This window comes from Fukomys damarensis, unplaced genomic scaffold (genome assembly GCF_012274545.1).
Source record: "Fukomys damarensis isolate Sample0158 unplaced genomic scaffold, DMR_v1.0_HiC HiC_scaffold_33, whole genome shotgun sequence".
NCBI classification, from domain to species: domain Eukaryota; kingdom Metazoa; phylum Chordata; class Mammalia; order Rodentia; family Bathyergidae; genus Fukomys; species Fukomys damarensis.
Window position 1 is genome coordinate 54,167,133 of NW_022900945.1, and position 21,952 is coordinate 54,189,084.

At 42.6% G+C, this 21,952-nt stretch overlaps 1 protein-coding gene across 1 annotated transcript in view; it reads right to left on the reverse strand.

Moving 5' to 3' along the window:
* Positions 1–21,952, reverse strand: part of LOC104875975 (SLAM family member 9) — a 72,921-nt gene that overhangs the window by 1,617 nt on the left and 49,352 nt on the right. The gene's annotated exons all lie outside the window — the stretch shown is intronic.

Below are 21,952 nucleotides of genomic sequence, written 5' to 3' on the forward strand. Positions count from 1 at the left end.
AGCCCCAAGGGCTTCACATTCACCCACTTAATTCCTTTTTTTGTTTTGTTTTTTTGAGACAGGGTCTCACTGTGTAGTTGAGACTGACCTGGAACTCACTGTGTAGCCCAGGCTGGTCTCGAACTCACAGCGATCCTCCTGCCTCAGCCTCCCGAGTGCTGGGATTACAGGTGTGTGCACCACGCCCCGGCTTCACCCATTTAATTCTCATTATAACCCCATGATGCTCCAAGGAGTTGCTGTGTCAGCAGAACATCTAGGCTGGGGTGGGCACACTTTCTTATAAAAGGCGCAACTGTAAATATCTGGAGTTTTAAAGACTGTAAAGGTGATAGCCCCAAAACTTTATCATGCAGAAGCAGACATTTACAGTAAAGGAATGAATATGGCAGCATTCCAGTCAAACTTCCGACTAAAAAGGGGTTAGGCTCAGTTTGACCTGTTGCCCAAATTTGCCAGTTGCAGATTTAAATCAGTTACTAAAAGTATAAATTCTGGGCCTCTTCCCCAGAGTCACTGGACATGACATGCCTGGGAATGACAATATTTTTAAGTAGCTCCTTTAAGGGACCTGATTTAATGAATGAATGAATTATAATTTAAATATAAAGTTAAATGTAATGTCTATTACAAGATGTTCTGAGACATACAAGAGTATAGAAAGCTTATATAGATGTGGTTTTTCTATAAAATGGAATATTACTCAGCCATAAAGAACGAGAAAATAGATTCATTCTTAGGAAAATGGATACATATTGAAGATATACTCCTAAGTGAAATAAATAAGTCACACATGTGTAAATACTGAATAGTTTCCCTGGTATGAATAATCTGCAACAATGCATAAGATCCTAATAAGATTACTAACATTTAGAAATGGGAAGAAAGGAGCTGAAGGTGTAGGGAAGGTGGAATGGGTAGGGGAAGGGTAATAAGGGAAAATAAAAAAAATGTGAGAGAATGAAAAGATGAAAATAAAGTGTTTGTAGATGGGGAGGGGAGGAGGGGGTGAAGGGAGGGCAGGGGCAAGGGGAAAAATGAGAATCAAGACCTGTCATGTAGAGGTACAAGATCCCAACAATGAATGTAACTGTACTGTATCCCTAAAATGTACCAATAAACTCAATTAAAGCTGAAAAAAAAAGAAAGCTTATGAAGTCAGGCATTTATTCACTCAACAATTTGTTTATGTAAATTTTTATTATATATTCTTCTCAATGGATGAAGGAATATTAGTCAAGCCTGAACAGAAATTTAGGGAAAGGTCTGCAGCTAAACTTTAAACATTGCTTACTTCTAGTGGTTCAGAGAGTACTTTCCTAGCATCCACTGGAGCTCAATGAGCTACATACCAGGTAAAGGCCTAAGAAAATAAGGCATGAACCTCACTGTCCAGTGGAGAGTGGACCCACACAAATTACTCCAGTGCAGGTAGAGGAACAAGACCCATCAAAGAATCAGAAAAACATTGTTGAGACTGCAATGAGAAAGCTCATTTCAGGATCAGAAGGAGCAGAAAATTCATGATTTAGAACATAGCAGCCAGGGTGAAGTTTTAACACCAGCCTCGTGCTTGCCTAGAAACAAGGGAGGGACGGCATCAGCAGTAGAGGGCTCTAGGGCCAAGGTGAGAGCTCAGAGCTCTGGCAGTGAGGAGGGAGCAACGCGGCAGGAAGCTCTGATTTGGGCCGTGGTGGGGCATCAGGAAAGGAAAGCAAGATGAAGGGAAACAATCCGGTCCCTTCTGCTTTTCTGGCCACTGCTGCTCCAGCCTTGTATTTCTAATGTGACTGTGGACAGCAGCACGCAACTCTAGGTACAGAGAGCAGCATGCGTCCCACATCTGCCAGCCAGAAGGTGCTGGTGCAATGGCCAGTGGCCAACCCGGGGGTGGGCATGTGACCGAAGCTGCCCCCATCAGAGTCCTCCCTTCACCTTGTCCATGTGGGGTGGGCCAGGAAGTCCCCTTTCCCCATAGTTGCGAGGGGACATGCTGTCTACTACACGGAAAAGTCCAAGGGAATCGAGCTGATAGGAGAAGGAGAGAGGCAGAGAAAGAGAGACGGAGAGACAGACAGACCAACTGTGAGTCTGACAGTGAGGAGAGTGCCCATCAGCTTTCTAGTTCTGGCATGAGGGCTAAATTGAGTCTCTTCCTGATCTTGGCTTCCCTGCGATCTATATATCCTACGATGAAAACAACCTCTTCTTCCCAGGGAGATTGTTGGTTTCTCACTGGCCTGGGATATCCAGGACACAGGGCCTTGGTCACCTACTGTAGCTTCTACTTGGGTCTAGAGCAGTTTTGCTTTCAGAACTGGGCAACTGGACTTCTTGTGAATTTGCCTAAGAGTATTTCACCCAATGACTAGGTCTAACATTCAACTTCCCTGTCAGTGGGTTTTTTTCCCCAGTGCTTTTTAACGGAATGATTTTTCTTTGACTCTTCTTTGTGTTTTATTATTTTAGCTTATTAGTACATGTGTGTAGTACGTAATGTTTGCATTCCTTGTGGGAAGTTGGTACCTGTGCACAAAACATCTTAATTCCTTTCTTCATCCCCTTTATCCTTCCTTCCTCCCCCTTTACCTGTCCCTTGATCCCCTTCTTTTAGTTTTGAAAGTGTTTGCCCACCTCAGTGTGCTTTCTGGCACATCATTCCTCTGAAACTGCTCTGGATTAGTCACTAATAATCCCCAATTATCAAATGCAGTTGTTACTGCTCAGTCCTAGCCTTGTGGCATTTGATGTGTGACTTGCTCTTTCTTCCTTGAAACTGTACTTGTTTGACACAAGCTTTACCCCTCTGGGCTCTCAGACCAACTCCACTCAATAAGCAGTTACTGACCGTTGTGCTATATGGCAGCTTGATGAACACCCAGGCCAGATCTCTGCTCTCATGAAATTTCTGTTTTAATAAATGAGATGGGTGAGAAGGGGTGGTAAAGACAAAAACGTTTCAGCTCATTATAAACGCTATGATGAAAATGTAAAGGATGTGGTACAGATTTCATATCTGTTGCCTAGCCTCAGAATTTCTTTCTCAAAATACGAGAAGCCTCTATGTTAGGAGTCAGAGTCCACCTCCTTTCTCAGTGTCCCTCACAGATAAACCAGCACACGACCTGGGCTCCTGCTGTTATGTGCACCCATCCCAGGCCGCCAAACACAAATTAGTGACAGTGAAACGGGAAGACCACAAGAACTGCACAACCAGTTGTGGTATTCACAGCAGTAACCACAGCCAGTGGTGCGAGTCAATGGTGACAGGGTCTCTGGCTGTGGTGTCTGTGTCAGGCAGGTTAGACCAGCTGTTACTGGGCCAGCTCTGGTCTTTTGACTTGGGCTATGGCTCCAGGTGAGTGGTCTCTAAGCCTGGTTGTCTGGACCCTCAGAAGTCTGCAGCATCTCCTACACTTTGATGAACACATCCATTCAGTCAGTTGGGTTTGGTCGCCTGTGACCGAGCACCCTGATGGCACAAAGGATGATGTGTTAGAAAAGTAGTGATGCAAAGGTGTGAGTATGTGCAGTTTTTCAAGAAAGGTCCCTAAACAGAGTTCAATTAAGCAGTGTCCTGAATGGTGACAGAGAAGTTCCAGGCAAAGAAAACAGCACACAGCAAGCTTCCGGTGTAGAAACACATGGCCTGCGTAGGATGAAAGGAAAAGCCGTGGTTAGAACAGAGTGAGTGAAGAACAGATCTTAAGACGTCGGGAGGCAGAGAGGCTCTGTAGGGGTGGGGAGTTTGGATGGATTCTGAGTACAGCAGGAAGCCACTAGCTGATCTTTAGCACAGTGATAGTATGCGGTTTGTATTTTTAATGACCACTTCCTAACAGATGCTCTGTGGAAAATGGCTTGTAGGGAAGCAAACACTGACAGGAGACCACAGTGAGGAGGCTCTTTCAATAGGGTAAGAGAGAGATGATAACAGGGACGGGGGAGATTGGAGAGGTGCGGAGAAAACTCGGAGGCAAAGCTGGGAGGATGGCTGAGGTGTGCTCCAGGGTAACTGCCAGGTTTGGGGCTCAAGGAGAGGCAAGACAGAGGAGTAATTCAATGAGCTAGTAAAGCCTGGCGGGGAGAAGTTCTGGGGTGAAAGGAGGCAAAAATAAAAACTCCATTTTATGCATATTACTCTGCCTCCCTAAAACAGATGCTACAATAGGCAACAGGCTGTTGGTCTGAAGTTCAGGACAAAAGCCAGAGCTACAGATGTGGCTGTGAGCACAGCCATGCTGCTTATACCAAGAGATTCTCCAAAAATCCAGGGCAGGGGAGTGTTAGAGCTGCAGAAAGTGTAGCACCAGCTATTACACAGTCTGAGCCCGTTGAGAGAGGCGGGAAAGGCACAACCAAGGAAAAGCCGGAAGTGGAGGTGTTACAAAAGCCGCAGGAGGGAGGCGTTTCAATAAGAAAATACTCCAGCTCATTCTACTTCCCCACTGGGAAGAGGAACACAGTAAGCAAAATATTTACAAAGCAGGGCTTCAGAGAAATTGAAAGCTGGAAAGCGGTGTAGGAGATTCCGGTGGCCTCTCAGGAATTTGTAAACAAATGTACCCAGCGGTTATAGTCCTGACCTGAGCACTAAGAGATCTGTGGCCCAGGGGCCGTGCCAGCAAGGAGAATCCTTAAGTTAGGGGACCAATTAGGAACACAAATCTGAACACAGAAACCCGAGGCATGGGAGCCTGTGCCAGAGACCCACATCTAGGAGTGTGGACCAATCGAGAGCCCACATCTGAATGCTGAGAAAATCAGCACTGGAGCTCAGCAAACAAGCATCTGCTGGGTATAGCAGGGTCCGGGAAAGGAGAGCCCAGATAGACGGAAAGAGGATGACTCACCCTGCCTTCCCCACACACCTGGAGTAATGTGCAGAAGGGACGTCTTGGGTGCTGTCCACACCTGCTGGCAGGCACCCGCAGGGGAGCCCCCAGCAACTCCTGCTGGGGACTGCTGAAGGCTGGGAGACCCAGGGCATTGACTAGCATGTGGGTTAGAGTGACACTGAGGAAGGAGACTAAAAAGAGACTCGAGGCAGAGGAACAGAGAGTGGCACCCAGGCCACAGAGAGTCTGATGAAGCCCTAGCTGGAAGGGTAACAGAGGAAAAACACCAAGGTGAACAGGATTTTCCTGTAGGGAAAGGGGTAGGAAGTAAGAGGGCTCTGGTGCAAGCTGATGGAGAACCAGGAGCCAGGCCAATCACACCACATCCACCCCTCCCCAAATGAACCGGGATAGATCGAGGGACCAAGACGAAGGCCTGCAGTTAGCCACACCAAAAGCACTGACTGCAACCGGGAGACAGGACCAGAGAAACAACTGGATCTGCAGGACTCCTGGCTCAGAGGCAGGAAATCAAGCAACGCATAGCTGGGGGTGGGGGATGGGACAGGGCCCAGCTGGGAAACTGCCACTGAGCTCAGGCAGCATAAACTGGCACCATGAGAAGATGTCGGCCTTGTGCTCTTGCAGTGAGGAAAGGGGACTTTTTGTTGCTGTTTCTTTTTTATATTTTTATTATTTATTAATTTTTAATTATTTCTCTTCTCGCTCTCATTGCGTTTTGCTTTTTTTCTTTGATTCCCCTCTCTATTCTTCTCTTTCTTATTCACTTACTTTCTTTTTCTTCATTTATACTTTTTGAGAGAGAGCGAGGGAGAGAAAGAGAGAGAGAGAGAGAGAGAGAGAGAGAGAGGCCTTTTATAAGGGCAGCTCAGGGTAGCCCTTGCAAAATATGTGCAAAGACCATAAATATAAATAAACTATCAACATATCACAGGTTTTGACGATCTCACACGCCCGTTAATGTGCAACTCCACTTCACTCTGCGTTCCTTTTCCCACTTACAAAATTCTCCTCTCAAACCTCAACGCTAGCACTTTACCCCAGCTACAAAAGCAACTCCAACAGAGACCGACTTGCCGTTCGTTTCTCACCTATTGAGATTTCTCTTCTCCCCCTCTCCTCTTCTGCCTCCTCCATTCGTTCTCCCTCCCTTTTACCTTTCCTTTCCCTCCCCACCCCCGTCTAACTGTGGGCAGCAGAATAGTTCAATCATAAGGGTCACTGATAAAATGGTGAAGTTGTCAAAACAGGTCTCAGTGTACACGACTGACGTACGGTTGGGTGTGTGGACGTGCTAACTGCAGGAATTCTTCCACTGCAGCACAGAGACTGGGCCTCATCCTATTGTACGACAGAGGCAAAAAATCCAGGACCGTATCACTGGAAACCAGACACTAGCTAACGGATCTCTATACTAATCACAGATTTTTCCATTCTAGTTGATCCTAAACCCTCGTTATAAACACATACACACACACATACAAGGCAGCAAAATGTCACCGAACTCCCAGCTCACTCAGAGCAAATCTGAGCGTGTGGAGAGGAAGTGAAATACAAAGCAGATGAACTGTATGAAATAACGGAAGAAGAAAAAGAAACTCAGTGAGGTCAAAGATACTATAACCTTACAGATAATGGAATTAACAAATCAATCGATCAATGAACTTAAATAAAATTCAAATAAAACTTTTAAGAGCTAAACAAAATAATTTAAAACACGAATGACAAATTAGCAAAGAATTACAGCTGATAAAAGTGTGCCAAACAGAAACCAGCGATAGAGAATTCAATTGAATAACAAGAGGGACCAATGTGAGGAGAGAGTATCAGATCCAGAAGGCAGCGGGGATAAATGAGACTATGTATCAGAGATACCTTAAAAAACTAAGGAGCAAGGAAAATAGATCCAACAGCTAGGAGAGGCTGCAAAGAAGTCTAATGTAACACGAACTAGAGCTAGACAATGTCAAAGGACTGAACATCAGGGATAACTATTTTGTTTACAGATATGGTAGCAATAAACTTCCCAAATGTGGGGAATGTAAGGAAGGTCTATAGATCATCAAATAACCTCAAGCAGAGAAAACTTCTATACAACATGTCATAGTCAAAATCCCGGAAGTCCCACAAGGACAGAACTTTCAAAGCTGTCAGAGGAAAGCAACAAATCATTTATAAAGTTCAACCCATTATGATTACACCAGCCTTCTCAACACAAACCTCAAAGGCCGGGAGAGCATGAAGTAAAGTGTTTCAAGCCCTAAAAGTAAATAACTTTCAGCCCAGACTAATATATCCTGCAAAGTTATGTTTCTAAATTCATGGAGAAATAAGGAAATTCTAGGTCAAAGAACAACTTAAAAATTCTTGGCTACAGATCTCCAAGATATTCTAAGATATCATAGATACAGACAATGAAGCCAGCAGTGACAGGGGACTGATGGAATGAACATATCAAGAAAGATGAAAGATTAAACAAAAGGGGGAAAATGAGGATATCAGCACAGAAAAAATAATGCAATGATAGAAATAAGTCAATGCCTTTGAGAAATAATTCTCAAAACAAATGACCTCATGCCTGCAATCAAAAAAGAGACTTGTAGAGTGGATTAGAAAAAGTAAAAACCACCAAAAGGTATGCTGCATCCAAAAGACACATTTAATTAAAAAAGAAATTCATAGACTGAAAATCAAAGGATAGAAAACAATATTCCATGTGTCCAGACCCTTAAAAACAAACAAGAGTAGTTATCTTATTTTCAGACAAAGTGAGCTTCAAGCTAAAACTGATCAGAAGAGTCAAAGAAGGTGACTGACTACATATTAGTTAAGCAGAAAGAGACATCTATTGGAAAAACATATATGCCAAATACTGGCACACCCAACTTCAAAAACAATCATAATGGACAGAAAAGGTCAAACATACACCAATACAGAAATAGTGGGGACCTCTATACCCCACTTTCACAAATAAAAGATCAATTAGACAAAAATATCAACAAAGAAATATCAGAGCTGAACCACATTTTGGAAATGGTGGGCTTAATAACCATCCACAGAGTATTCTATATTATACAACAAAATACACATTCTTTTCAGCAGCACATGGAATTTTCTCCATCATAGGCCACACACTAGCACATAAAGCTTACTTAAATAAATACATAGTAATCAAAATTGTCCTAGATACATAAATTCAAATCATAGCATATCAAAACTAGAAATCAATGGGGCCAGGGATTTAGCTCAGTGGTTCTGCCACCTGCCTCACAAGCACAAGGACCTGAGTTCAATCCCTAGTACCAAAAAAAACCCCAAACTAGAAATAAGTGGAAACCCCGAAATTTGGCAAACACTGGCATATTAAATAACACCCTCTTGAATAATCAATGAGTGATGGAAAAAATTAAACAATTCCTAGGATCAAACATAATGCAGATCTGGAGATTTAGCTCAGTGGTTCCACTGCCCTCCTCACAAGCACAAGGTCCCAAGTTCAATCCCTGGTACCAAAACAAACACAAAAAAAATATAATGCCAGTTTTTCATATAAAAACCCATAGGACACAATAGAGAAGGGCCTAAGAGGGAAGATTATTACTGTGAATGCTCACATTAGAAATGAGTAATACCAAATATATAATTTAATGACGTACTTCAAGGTCCTAAAAACACAAGAACGGTTTGAAACTATAGCTCATATAAGAAAGGAAATTATAAAGATCAGAATGGAAAATAATGAAATTGAAATTAAAAAACAATACAAAGAATCAATGAATTACAGGTCTGGTTCTTTGAAGAGTAAACAAAATATATAAACTTTTAGCCAAACATAACAAAATAAGGAAGGAAAGAAAAGAAAAGAAATGAAAAAGAGACTTGTAAGAGCAGGGGAAAAGAAATAAGGGACAAGAAAAAATACGAGAAAAGGAAAAAATGGAAATGAAAAAAAGAAAATCACAATGGACGCAACCCATATCAAAAGATTCTTCATAACTGTTGTGAAAATTTTACTCCAACAAATTGAGAAATCTGGAAGAAATAAACCGTGATATATGAATTCACACATAAAATATGAATCATCAAAACTGAAACAAAGGGAAGGGGATTTAGCTCAGTGGTTCTGCCACTTCGCAAGCGCAAGGTAATGAGTTCTATCCCTGGTACAAAAAAACAAAACAAAACAAAAAAAAACAAACCTGAAACAAAAAGATAAAAAAATCCTGAATAGTCCAATAACAGGTAATGTAAAATATAGAATAGAGTGAAGAGACAACCTTCATAATGGGAAAATGAATTTTACTGCTGCACTTCTAACAGAGGTATAGAATCTAGAATGTATAAAGAATGCAGAATATTAGATCCCTTCCCCCCAAAAATGACCCAGTCAAAAATTGGAGGGCTTGGGGATTTAGCTCAGTGGTTCCAGTGCCTTGCGAGCTCAAGGACCCGAGTTTAACCCCCAGTACAAAAAAAAAAAAAAAAAAAAGGAAATTGAAATGAATAGCCACTTCTTAGAAGAAAAAAATCCAAATTGGATGAAAAATGAAAAACTCTTTAATATTGCTGGCCATTAGAGAAGTCCACATTTAAGCAGCACTGAGATTCCATCTTACTCCAGAAAGAATGGCTATCACCAATTAATCAAATAATAAATGCTGGAAAGTTTTCAGAGAAAAAGGCATCCTTTTACATTTTTCTGGGGACTGTAATCTACTAAGCCCACTATAGAAATCAGAATAGAGTTTCCTCAAGACAAACAAACAAACAAACAAACAAAAAAACCAAATTAAAAAGTTCCATTCAACCCAGCTATTCATATTCTAGGTATTTTTCTTCAAGTGTTAAGCTCACTATACTACAGTGATATACACTTACCCATGTATATAGATAGCAGTGAAACACATCATAGCTGAATCTTGGAAATAGCCATTATACCCATCAACAGAAAGTGTGGTATTTATGCACAGCGGAGTACAATTCTGCCAAAAGCAGGATAAATTCGAGTCATTTATAGGTTTTCCTATAAGGGAAACCTTCCTATGAAGGCACTTTGAAGCCTTAATGTTGAGAGAAAAAAATCAGACACACAGGCTTAAATATCTCATGACCTTTCTTTTTCTTTTTTTCTTTTTTTGTTTTTTGAGACAGGGTTCAGACTGCCCTGGAACTCACTATGTAGCCCAGGCTGGTCTTGAACTACTGTGATCCTCCTGCCTCAGCCTCCCGAGTGCTGGGATTACAGGCCTGCACCACCATGCCTGGCTTATGACCTCTCTTATATGAGAAATCCAAAATGTAAATAAAGAGCAAAATAAAAGATAGACAATAGGAAACAAGCAGATAGACCTTTAGCTAAAGGGTAGGGTATCTAGAGATGGAGAGAGAAAAGAAGAGGAGGGAAAGGGGAAGAAAAAGGAAGATATGTTATTTACATGTAGGGTTCCTCATGCTGACTGTAATGATTATGTACTGCAAACACAATCTAGAAGAAATCAACAGTACTAAACTGCACTTACTAGCAATAAAGCATAAAATAGAAAAGGGTATTACACAAAAAAGACAGATTCAAACAGAAAGTTCCAATTAGGAAATAGACATAGCCCTGAAATGTGTTTCAGGAAAAGGCAAATGAACATATGTTCCACATCCTTAGCCAAAAGGAAAATATAAATTAACACTACAATGAAACATCATTTTGTGCCTATTAGAGTGGCTAAAAAAGAAAGTAAACAGCAGTAAATGTTGGCAATGGTGTGGAGAAAGCAAATCATGGATTATTAATTAGTCTAAAATGATACCTTTACTCTGTAAATGGCATAGCTATTTAAGGTGATGCTGGCCACTGGGGTCGGTGACAGCTCAGCCAAAGGCTTGGCAGTGTAAGAATTTCCTGTTGCTGATCTAACAAGTTACCACACAGTGGCTTAAAATCGCAGACATTTATTACGTTAGAGTTGGGGCGGGGTCAGGAATCTGAAATGAGACAGAGGGCTAAAATTACACAAGCTTAAAACCTGCAGGGCTGGAATTTCTGCAAGTTCCAGAGGAGGACCTATGTCTGTCTCTTCCAAGTTCTAAGGCTGCTAGCAGCAAGCTCTCCTTGACTTTGGCCACAGTGCTCCAATCTCTGCATCTATGGCCACATTGTTTTCTAATCTTTAGACATATTTTTTTTTCTGGATACTCGTGATTACATTTATGATCCACCACAATATTCCAGAACAATCTAACCTTATTCAGATGATCAGTTTAACTCCATCTGTACAGTCTCTTTTTCTTTTAAGAATTTTTTTAATGGTACCGGGGATCGAACTCTGGCCCTTGTAGTTGGGAGGCTGAGACAGGAGGATCGCTGTAAGTTCAAGACCAGCCTGGGCTACATAGTGAGTTCCAGGTCAGTCTCAACTACATAGTGAGACCCTGTCTCAAAAAACCAAAAAAACAAAATCAAACGAACTCTGGCCCTTGTGCTTGTGAGGCAGGCAGCGGAACCATTGAGCCAAATCCCCAGCCCTGTAGTGTCTTCTGCCATATAAATTTACATTCACAGGTTGCAAGGATTAGTACCTCAGTATCTGCATACCACTATACACAATTTCTTATAAAACTGAAAACACAACTACAATATGAACCAGTAATTATGCTCTTGAACATGCAACACAGAGAAGTGATACTTTTTATTTATTCAAAAACTTGTATATACATTTACACAGCAGTGTTATTCACAAAAGTTGCAAACTAGAAACAACCCAAATGGGTTTCAATGAATTCCATAGAGTACTATTTGTTAATAAGAATGTACTATTGATCCATAAAACAACCTGAACAATTCTACCAAATTATACTGAATGAAAATAGCCAGTCCTTGAAGAAAGTGTGGTGTTTCTACACAATGGAGTGCTACTCTGCCATAAAGAAGGATAAACTCGAGTCATTTGAAGGAAAATGGATGGGCCTTGAGACCATAATGTTAAGGGATATGAATCTGATGCATGGGCTTACATATTGCAGTGTTTCTTTTACACGGGAAATCTAAAATATAAATAAAGAGCAAAATAAAAGATGGATTTAGGGAGCTAGATCTTTTGGAAAAGGGAAGAGAACCAAGAGATGGGGGATGATAATACAGTGAGGAGATGTTATGTACAAGCACCGACTCCCCACGACGAGCACGCTCCTCATGGAGTGCAAAGATGCAGAGCAACAAATTAAAACGAACAGAAAGAAAAGAGCCGCTCCTAAACTCTTACATACTACATTACTCTGTGCGTTTGACTTTCTTGAAAAGACAAAACAATGGAAACGGAAATAAAAGAAAAGATAAAGGAAAACATGACCCAACTATCCACTGCCAACAAAAAAGCTATTCATTAACAAAGACATACAGTGAAGGGAAAGGAAAAGCTATTCCAAATAAGTGGAAAGAAAAAGTGAGCAGGAGTAGCTGTACTTACATGAGAAAAAGTACTTTAGAAACAGTAAAATGAGCAAAGACATAAACAATAAAAGGAAAATTAAGATGAAATAAAAATTAGGAGCTTATGCATCCAATGCTGGGGCACTCATATGGTTGCAGAATTTGAGTGACAGGAGAGACTACTGAGAAACAGGAGGATTTTTATTCCAGGATTTTAGGTGCACAGGAGCCCAGCAGACTCATTTCTGAAGGCTGAATCCCCAAGAAAGAGGCAGGGTTCCAGTTTGTATACATTTTGTTAAAAGGGTTAGGGCAAAATGAGACAAAGGCAGTTTTGACTCAGTGACAGTTTAAAGGTCAGCTTTGAAAGAAAACAAATATCAGGAATTTTATGATGTCATAGGACAGGAACGCAACTGTCAACTTTATCTGTATTTCTTGAGAGAAAACAGTTTTTAAGATGCCACAGGATTCTCTTTACAGGATTGTAATTGTCTACCTTATCAGTACCAGAGCAGAAGTCAGCTTTGAAGGACAGCAGATTCCTGAGAAACTAGAAGATTGCAGGACTCTGTAAGAATCTTTTAATTGGCCTTATCTGTAACAGAGGCTAGCAGGTCGGGGAGTGGGATTTGAAGGGTGGCAGTGTGAAGCTGGAAGAAACTGCTTAAGCAAAACTGATTTCCTTCCAAGTTCTGCTTCCTCCCTCAATGCTTTTTATAAAGAAGTTTTAACAGAGAGCACAGTCGCCATCTGTATTTACCTTGTTTGGGGGAGGCAGCTCTATCAGGCAGAGGCTGATACTCAGCTGGGGCCAGCAGACAGCTAATGTTGTGTCTCCACACCAGGGTCTCACAGCTGGCTGATTGCTCTGAGGAGTCAGGGCAAGAAGCCAGGGAGAACGCTGCCAGCTCCCAGGATAGCTAGGACGATTCTTATGAAGCATCTCGATCCCTCCAAAAGATGAAAACCAACCTCTGAAGAGGGTCTCTGGAGGTCACCCCTTCCAGCTTTGGACTGCGACATGAGCTAACTTTCGAATTCTGGCAGTTGTATCTTCGATAACCTTACCACTGTCATCAATCTCCAGGCAGCAGTCAGTCAGACTGAATTTCCCAAATACTCCTCCGCTTTTGGTCTCGCAGGTAGTCTACAGCCGGTTTATTTTGATAGATGACATTTCTCATCTTTGAGACTAGTTAGGCAAGCAGGTTTAAAGCTCTATGGTGTCAGTCATGAAAAGCTCAGGTACATACTGATGCACTTGAGTATAAAAATTGGCGTTTCGTACCCCACATACCATCTTCTGTCCAGGTGGCCAGGCCATGATATTGAATAATCCTTTTTAGGGGCCATTCATTACCCTTCCAGTCTCCAATCTTTAGTGCCTTTTGACCTTTCTACCAGTTTCTCTATAAGCAGGGTGCCCCAAACCTGGTCCTGTTTTAAAGGGGTTAGGAAGAAGGTTGGTCTGGTTGTCCCAGTACGCATGCCCGGCCATCTAGCTGGCAGTTGCAGATAGACCTGAAGCGCACAGATCCAGTAGAGGCTGGAGGGTGCCTTCCAGTCACTTGGAACCTCTAATTGGTACCAAGTGTGGACGGAAGAAGGAAAATGAGAAGGTGGATTAGAGGGAGATGGATGTGACCAATTTTGTTTTCCCCACCATAAGGTTTTTCCTAAGGTCTCACTGTAATACTGTTGTCCTAGATAAGTCAGTTCCCCTTCTGAGTCTGTGAAAGTTTCTCCCAGGTGGGCAAGGCTGAACCTTCCTATGATGGAAGTCTTTAAGTGCCAAATGCTGAAGTTTGGGGCAGGGAGTGGCAGAGGTCAAGGATTCTTTGACGTGTTCAAATGTTCTCTCCTGGTCAGCCTCCCAGAGTACGGACTCCTTTTCTCCCCTTGTGGCTTCCTTCATACAGGGGCTTAGTTAGCCATAGGAGAAATTTGGGATCAGATATGATAGAATCCTACTGCCGCCCCCAGAAACTCTCTTATTTGGCATCGGGGGTTGGGGTTGGAAGGGCACAGACAGCTTGTTTCCATTCACTGACCAAGTGGTGTTCTTTCCCCTTGTGTCACTTTGAAACCTAAAACACTGAACTTTTTGCTGATAGATTTGTGCCTTTTTCTTGGACACCTTATATCCAGCCTTTCAAAGTAGATGAAGGAGGTCTTTAATTCTTTGATAGCAGTACTTGTGAGTTGGAGCTGCTAAGAAGAAGTCATCTCCATACCACAGTAAGGTGTAGTCGTCTTCTGGTGTGGTGAAAGCTTCAAGGTCAGTTGCCAGCACCTCTTCAAGGATTGTAGAACAGTTTTCTGATCTCTGGGGAAGCTTAGTCAGCTGAACTGCTCCTGTATGTCCTTGACAAGATCCTCTCATTGAAATGTAAAGATGGGCTGGCTGACTGGTTCAAGGAGGAGACAGAAGGAGACATCTTTTAAATTCAAGCAAGTAGACCAGGCAGGGAGAAAAGACTGGAGCACTCATGCTAGAGTGGGCCTTCTCCCACTGCATTCTCACACACAACCTGGCTCTCTGCTTCTGTGGGATCCCTTCCACACTCACCAACAGCTGTGGATCTCTGCACCCAAATGAGCTCCCTCCCATTAACCCTCAAAGGCTACTGAACTCCAAGCTTAGAAAGGCTCTCTTCCACCAAGTTCTAAACACCACTCAGTAAAATTGGTCTTAACACCCCAATGAAAAGACACAGACTGGAAGATATAGTTCCTCTGAGATATTTCAGCTCAGGCCAGGAAGGACAGGGGCCTGCTCTCTGTAGGGAGAAACTAGGCCTAGTAAGTATTGACAGTAAGTGCAACCATCTGCTTGAACCTGAACCCAGTGAGCGGAGGCCTGAGGGCTGATTGCTGTTCCCATCTACCAGCATGAGCAAGGACATGCGTCAGCTTGGGTGGTTACCACAGCCTGGGGTGGATGGACAGAGGGATCTCACGTACAGGGAGGGCATCTCATGAACACTCAGGCCCTAAGCTAGATAAAGAAATTCATGATGTTATATGCAGCACTGAAGATCTTAAAAATCAATTACTCATTCACAAACACAGAGGAACTATTTTTACTCAATGTTTTTCCTTCATCAGTTCTTTGGATTAAAAAAAAATCCTATTTGTCTTTTGCCTTTTAACTTTTCTTTATCCTTCTTATCTTTCTTTTATTTCCTATAATTTGCTATCGTTTTTCCTACTTTTTCTTGTTCATTCTATTCTGTGGCCGCTTTCTAATAATATTCATTTCCTTTTACTCCATGATAGGATCCCCACCTCACCTTTCCCTCCTCATTATTTTCCATTCATTAAGTTTTCAAATTTTATTTACTTTATTCTCCAAGTCCCTCCCTCTCTCCTTTACCATTATTATCATTAAGCTTTATGATTCTTTAGACAGCTGGTTAAGTGAATGTTATTACTGTTGAATAGTATTCTATTGTTAATGGAGGTAAAGTTGTTCCAATTAGGAGATACTTACTGTAGGTCAGAATTTGGTTTTCTCAGTGTGCATAATATAATTATATATCTCTTCTCTGTGTTAAGGGTGGCATATTATTTGTTCTTAGGTATGTCAACATCCTGTTTGTTTTAAATGTCATTATTATTGCTGATTTTATTACTGCAGCCAAAGTGATATAGTTATTGCTATTAACTGGTTTTCTCTGGGTGCCAATATCTCAATTGCCTTTGTGTCACTAACAATACTGAAGCCCATTCCTGGAGAAATGGGCAAAACACACTGCAGCCTTCCTTCCCAAATAAAGATGGTTGGTCCTGGAAGAGGGGCAAAGGCCAACACTTAGCCATGCCCAGAGGGCACTGCTGAACAGCAGACATTAAGTAAAAAGGTCTCCATACTAGCAGCAAAGTTTTCCACTACAATTAATCAGCAAGCCTTAGTGCAGTACGCACCCATGGGTGTGCACCCCTCCCAAACAATATAAAAATAAATAAAACATAGAAACATGAGAAAACAAGGCAACAAAATACTCTCAAAAACTTCCACCTCTCCCAAAGTTTGTCCTTGGGACTTTGAAGGGAAGGAAATCAGAAGCTCACAGCTGAATCATTTGAAAGGATAACAGAGAAAAGAACAAAACAGATTAATAAGGCATTTGGTGAGCTCAAAACAGATAATGAGCCTAACAAAATGATCAGAATGTCTACAGAAGACACTCATAAAAAGCAAGCTGAGCTAAATAAAATGGTACAAACACAAATGACCAGAGTTATGACTTGTGCCCAAATGTCCCCCAAAGCCTCATGCTGTCAGGGTGTGTGGGTGGGTGGGGTGCTCAGAGGTGGCTGGATCTACAGCGTGTGGATCTCGGACCAAGGATGTGTGATTATGAAGTCCATCCACTGATGGGCTTGGCATAGTTAAGACTAGGATTAAGTCATCCACCCTAGGGCAGGCAGGCAGTCTGCATAAAATATAAGGGACAGAAAGAGGGCTAGTGAGCTTCACCTGCCTGCTTACCATGAAAACCAAAAGAAATTTCACCAAAAGATTCTTAGAATTGAAAGCCAAATTTAACAATGTAGCAGGATATAAAATCAACACACAAAAATCAATTGTATTCTTGTACATCAATAATGAACGTGCTAAAAAAAAACTAGTAAAATAATGCCATTCTCAATAGCATCAAGAAAAACTAAATACTTAGAAATCAACCAAACCAAGGAAATGAAAACTCTACAGTGAAAAACTACAGCACTCTGAAAAAAGAGATCGAAGAGCACACCAGAAAATTGAAAGAGGGCCAGGGATTTAGCTCAGCGGTTCGGTAGCCTGCTTTGCAAGCGCAAGGACCCAAGTTCAATCCCTGGTACCAAAAAAACCAAAAACCAAAAAAACTAATAAATAGATTTAATGCAGTGGCAACCAAAATACCAACAGTATTCCTCACAGAACCAGGAAAAAATCCTAAAATTTATATTGAATCCAAAAAGACCTAAAACAACAAAAGCAATCCTGAACAACAAGATCAAATCCAGAGGCATCACCATGCCAGTTATATCACCATATCATTATATTACAAAACTACAGTGGTTTAAAAAATAAAGACCAGCACGGTACTGGCACAAAAATAGATGTAAATCAATGGACGATGGCATAGAGGACACAGCAACAACCCCAACCACATCCTGTCATCTGAGCTTCGACAAAGGGGAAAAAGCCACACACTAGGGCAAGGACAGCCTCTTTAACAAGTAATGCAGGGGACACTGGCTACACACGTGCAGAACATTGAATCTAAACCCGTATCTTTCACGAGCTAAAAACAAATCAAAATGGATGAAGGACCTCAATAGTAAAGCAAAAACAACCCACTGGGAAAAAAAAAAAGGAAAGTCTGGAAGACATAGCGGTAGGTAAAGGCTTTACTGGAGCTCCAAGGAATAACATCAAAAATCAACAAATAGGACTATATCAAATTAAAAACCTGCACAGCAAAGGAAACAACCAATAGAGTAAAGAGACAACCTACAGAATGGGAAAAAACACTGACAGCTACTCTGCCCAGAAGACTAGTATCTAAAATACACAAAGAACTCAAAAAGATTAGATTCCCTTCACAAAATGAAAGACCTAATAAAAATGGTCAACGGAACTAAACAGATACTTCTCAGAAAAAAATAGAAATGGCCAATGAATACACGAAATAATGTTCAACATCTCTGGCCATCTGAGAAATCAAAATTAAAACACTTCAATTCCATGTCACTCCAGAAAGAACGGCCCTCATCAGGAAGTGAAATAATAATGAACGCTGGCACAGAACAAGAAACACTTCTATATCACTGGTGGGAATGAAGGAGAACCGTCCCTGAAATCAGTAAGGAAATTTCTCAGAAAACTAAAAATAGAAAATCTATTCAAACCACCTCTTCCCACTCTAGGTGTCTTCCTGAAATTGTGAAAGACAGCACATTACAGCGACACATGCTCACTTGTGTTTATAGCGGCACAACTTGTCATACCTAAATCTTGGGAGAGGCCAATATGTTCATAAACAGATGACCAGATGGAGAAGATGTGGTGTTAATACACAATGGAGTGCCACTGGACCATTAAGAAAGATAAGTCTGAGCCCTTTGAGCACCATGAGACCATGTTAAGGGAAACAGATCAGACACTCATGTCTAAATATTGCCCGGTTTCTCTTACATGAGAAACCAAAAGAATAAGTCATTTAAGGAGCAAAATAAAACATGGATAATAGAAATCAGGGAGATTCTGCGCTGCCCCACCACCTCGGGTCCCAGAGGAAAACCTTGTCTCTTTAAACAGCTGGATCACGATAAACCTGTCAATTATGAAACCGGAAAATAAATTTTTATCTACTTGTAATTTCACATCCAGATAGAAAATTACAAGGCCGTGTGGTTCACTACCTTCTTGAATCTCCCTAAGGTACTGTTCTCATTCCCTCCTCTAAAGGCCGGGGGGAGGCGGCCCCCTTCATCTGCGGTGACTACCTGTGTGGTTCCAGCGGCCTCCAGGCCCTCCTGATGGCAGTGGGAGCGGGTGTGTGCCGGAGACGAGGCCTTGTAAGAAACCAGGCTCCGACTTGGTGTGTGACACCCTGTCCTCGTCTGAAGGACCCTGTTGGATCTGAAAGGCCCGACTCACAGCAGAGGGAACGGTCTCCGAGCTGTGCCCACTTGTCCCCACGCACGATCTGACTGCAGAACCCAGTCCCTCTTTCAGCCAACGAGATAGAAGCCAGAACCCGAGTCAGAGCCACAACCCCTCCCCACCACCTCTGCCCACAGGGGCTTGGGAGCAGCTGCAGCCACACAGAGGTCTCCGCAGAGCAGGCTGGGGCCCCCTGCCTGACCTCAGCCTGGAGGACCAGAAGGAAGCAGGCTGGAGGATTAGCTAGGGCTAGAAACAAGCATGAGATAGTGAAGATCATATCTGGCAAGGCAGCAAAACAACACAGACCCAGAAGGGGCTGTGTGGATGGCAGTGACAGCGGGCAAAGCTGGGAAACCCCCTCAAAGTGGGGGTTTGCCGTGAGGGGCTGGTGACTGCAGCATCCAGGAAGGCCCAGCCTCCTTTTCCTTCCCTCAGCCCTCAGGATGCTTGAGGACTCTGGATGCTTTGTCCCCAGAAACTCCAGCTGTGTGCCCTTCTCTCTCTCAGCAGACTCTTTGGCCTTCCCCTGCCCACCCTGGAGCCGCCCGAGCTGTTGTCACTAATCAAGAGGGAGCCCGTTTGGATCATCAGGAAGAGGGAGGGGAGCCAGCAGCCACCACCCCAAGCCCCCATGGCTGTCCCTGAGTCAGGCGACCGGATCCCTGGCCCATCCACATCCCTTAGTGCTGGATGCATCATTTGGGAGACCAGCCAGTTATAAGAGGAACAAGTTGCTTGGTTTTTTTGTTTTGTTTTGTTTGTTTGTTTGTTTGGTACCGGGCATCGAACTCGGGTCCTGGTGAGGCAGGCAGCAGAACCACTGAGCTAAATCCCTGGCCCAAGTTGCTTGTTATCATACCTCACAAATCTGACCGCTGTGAACATTCTTCTGAGTTCTTCCACCTATGTTTCTGGGCATTTTAACATGCAATATTTGGTTTTGTCTCTTGTTGTTGGGTTTTTGTTTGTTTTGATACCAGGGATGGAACTCAGGACTCTGCACTTGCCAGGCAGGCACGGTGCCACTGAGTTGCAGCCCCAGCCCTTAAAGTATAATTTTTAAAAGGTTACTTTTCCATCTCCAAAGAGTTATGTGAGATGATTGTGGTATAAGAAGAAAAGAGAAAAATTGTCTACTAGTGTTTTTGTTTGCAACACGAAAGCACCCCTTCCTGACAGGTAAGCGCCTCTCCCCGGCACCCCAGTGTGGCCTCTCAGTGAGCGTGAAAAGCCCCAAGAGAAGAGCAGAAGACTCCTAAGCCAAAGGTGGAGTGCGGGCCTCACTCCAGGTTGTTTTCAGACCCTTGCTGTCTCTCCAGCTCCTGTCGGAGTCCGCCGCTCTCTGGAAACCCCGTAGCCTGTAAGAGACGGTGCCCTTCCTGTCCAGTGCCAAAGGGTCGCATTTTAGCCCCATTAAAACGTGTCCTCTACGATGACGCTCACCACCTTTGTGTCTTTCCTAACATTTATATACGCGTTATAATTGTTAATTCTTCCTTACTTTATGTCTTCTTCCATCAAAGTTTAAAAATATTTCCACTGCAAACTTGGTTCTCTCCGTTTGAGAGGACTGGGAAAAAGCGTGAACAAGCTCAAGATTCTTCAAGGAAAAATGAAGATGTTTACCAGGATTCTCATGGGCTGAGACCGGAACTGGAATTCAAAAAAGCACGAGACAAAGGAAGTCCTGGACAATTAGACTGTTGGTGCACGGTGCTTTAAAGCAAGGTTATGGCAAACATCTGTGTCTTTCAGAAACACTCTGTGAGTAATGCACTTTCAGTGAGAGGGACTCATTCACGGTGATCCAAACAAATTATGGGCTGATTTTTCTCTGGTGTCCAAAAAATACAGAGGGAAAGCAGTGCAGAGCAGGAAAGGTAACTCCAGGAAGCGCGTGGGTCCCAGGCTCCAAATACTTTGTTGTTCCTGGCTTCTGTTTGTACATGGACGCTGGTACACTGCGTTGTTCAAAAGATTTCCTTCTGGTACTAAGACTGAAAACAGTAGGTAGAGTCCACATCAACGAGATACAAGCAGAGCTGACCCTTTTTCCATACTGGTTAAAGCCCTCCCTCCTCCATCATCACCTTATGAGGCAAAGCAGATGAGTCAGTTAAACAGCACAAGAAAGGCACCAAATATTCAAAGTGTGCAGGAACTGGCATGGAATCTATTTTTTCTCTAAGTTTCAATACTATCAGAGAAGTGTTTCCTGTTTTCTACTGTTAGCTGAGAGTCAAACAAGTCTGTCTCTCTCTACCCCTTCTGGGCTTTGTTGACGAGGCTGAGGGGTTTACTGGAGGAGCGAGGTTGCTGCTATCTCAGCCAGGTCATGACGAGTTTACTCCTGGAGACGTATGGGCCTTTGTCAAGAGTGAAACTGAGGGAGACACAAGGCCACCTCTACCAGATGACAAAGATTTGCAGGACTTTGTTAAAACAATGAGTCCTAGCAGATAAACACACATAGCCACAACAGCTCAGTGGTCAAACATTACAAAGCAACCCCAACTCAAAACAGCCACTTTCTGTAGAAACCCTGTAGTCCATAAGAGACAGTGCCCTCCTGGTCTAGTGCCAAAGGGTCCCCCTCTGGGTTTAGCCCCATTAGACCCTGCCCTCTACAACGATGATCACCTTCCTTCATGTTTCTCCTAACATTTATATAGTTTATAATTAGTAATTATTGTTTACTTCATGTCTTCTTTCACAGAAGTTTCAAAATATTTACATTACAATTTGGTTCTCTCCCCCTTTGAAAGGACTGGGTGAAAGTGTGGAGAAGCTCAAGATTCTTCAAAAAAGAAATAAGATCATTGCCAGGATTCTCACGGGCTGAGAAGAGTACTGGATTTGTAAAAAGGTTGAGGCAGAGGAACTGTTGTCTCACTGTTGGTACACGCCGCTGCTTTAAAGCAAGGTTGTGGCAAACATCTATGTCTTTCAGAAACACACTTGGCTGTGAGTTATAAGAGGGATTAAGTCATAATGATCAGGACAAACTAT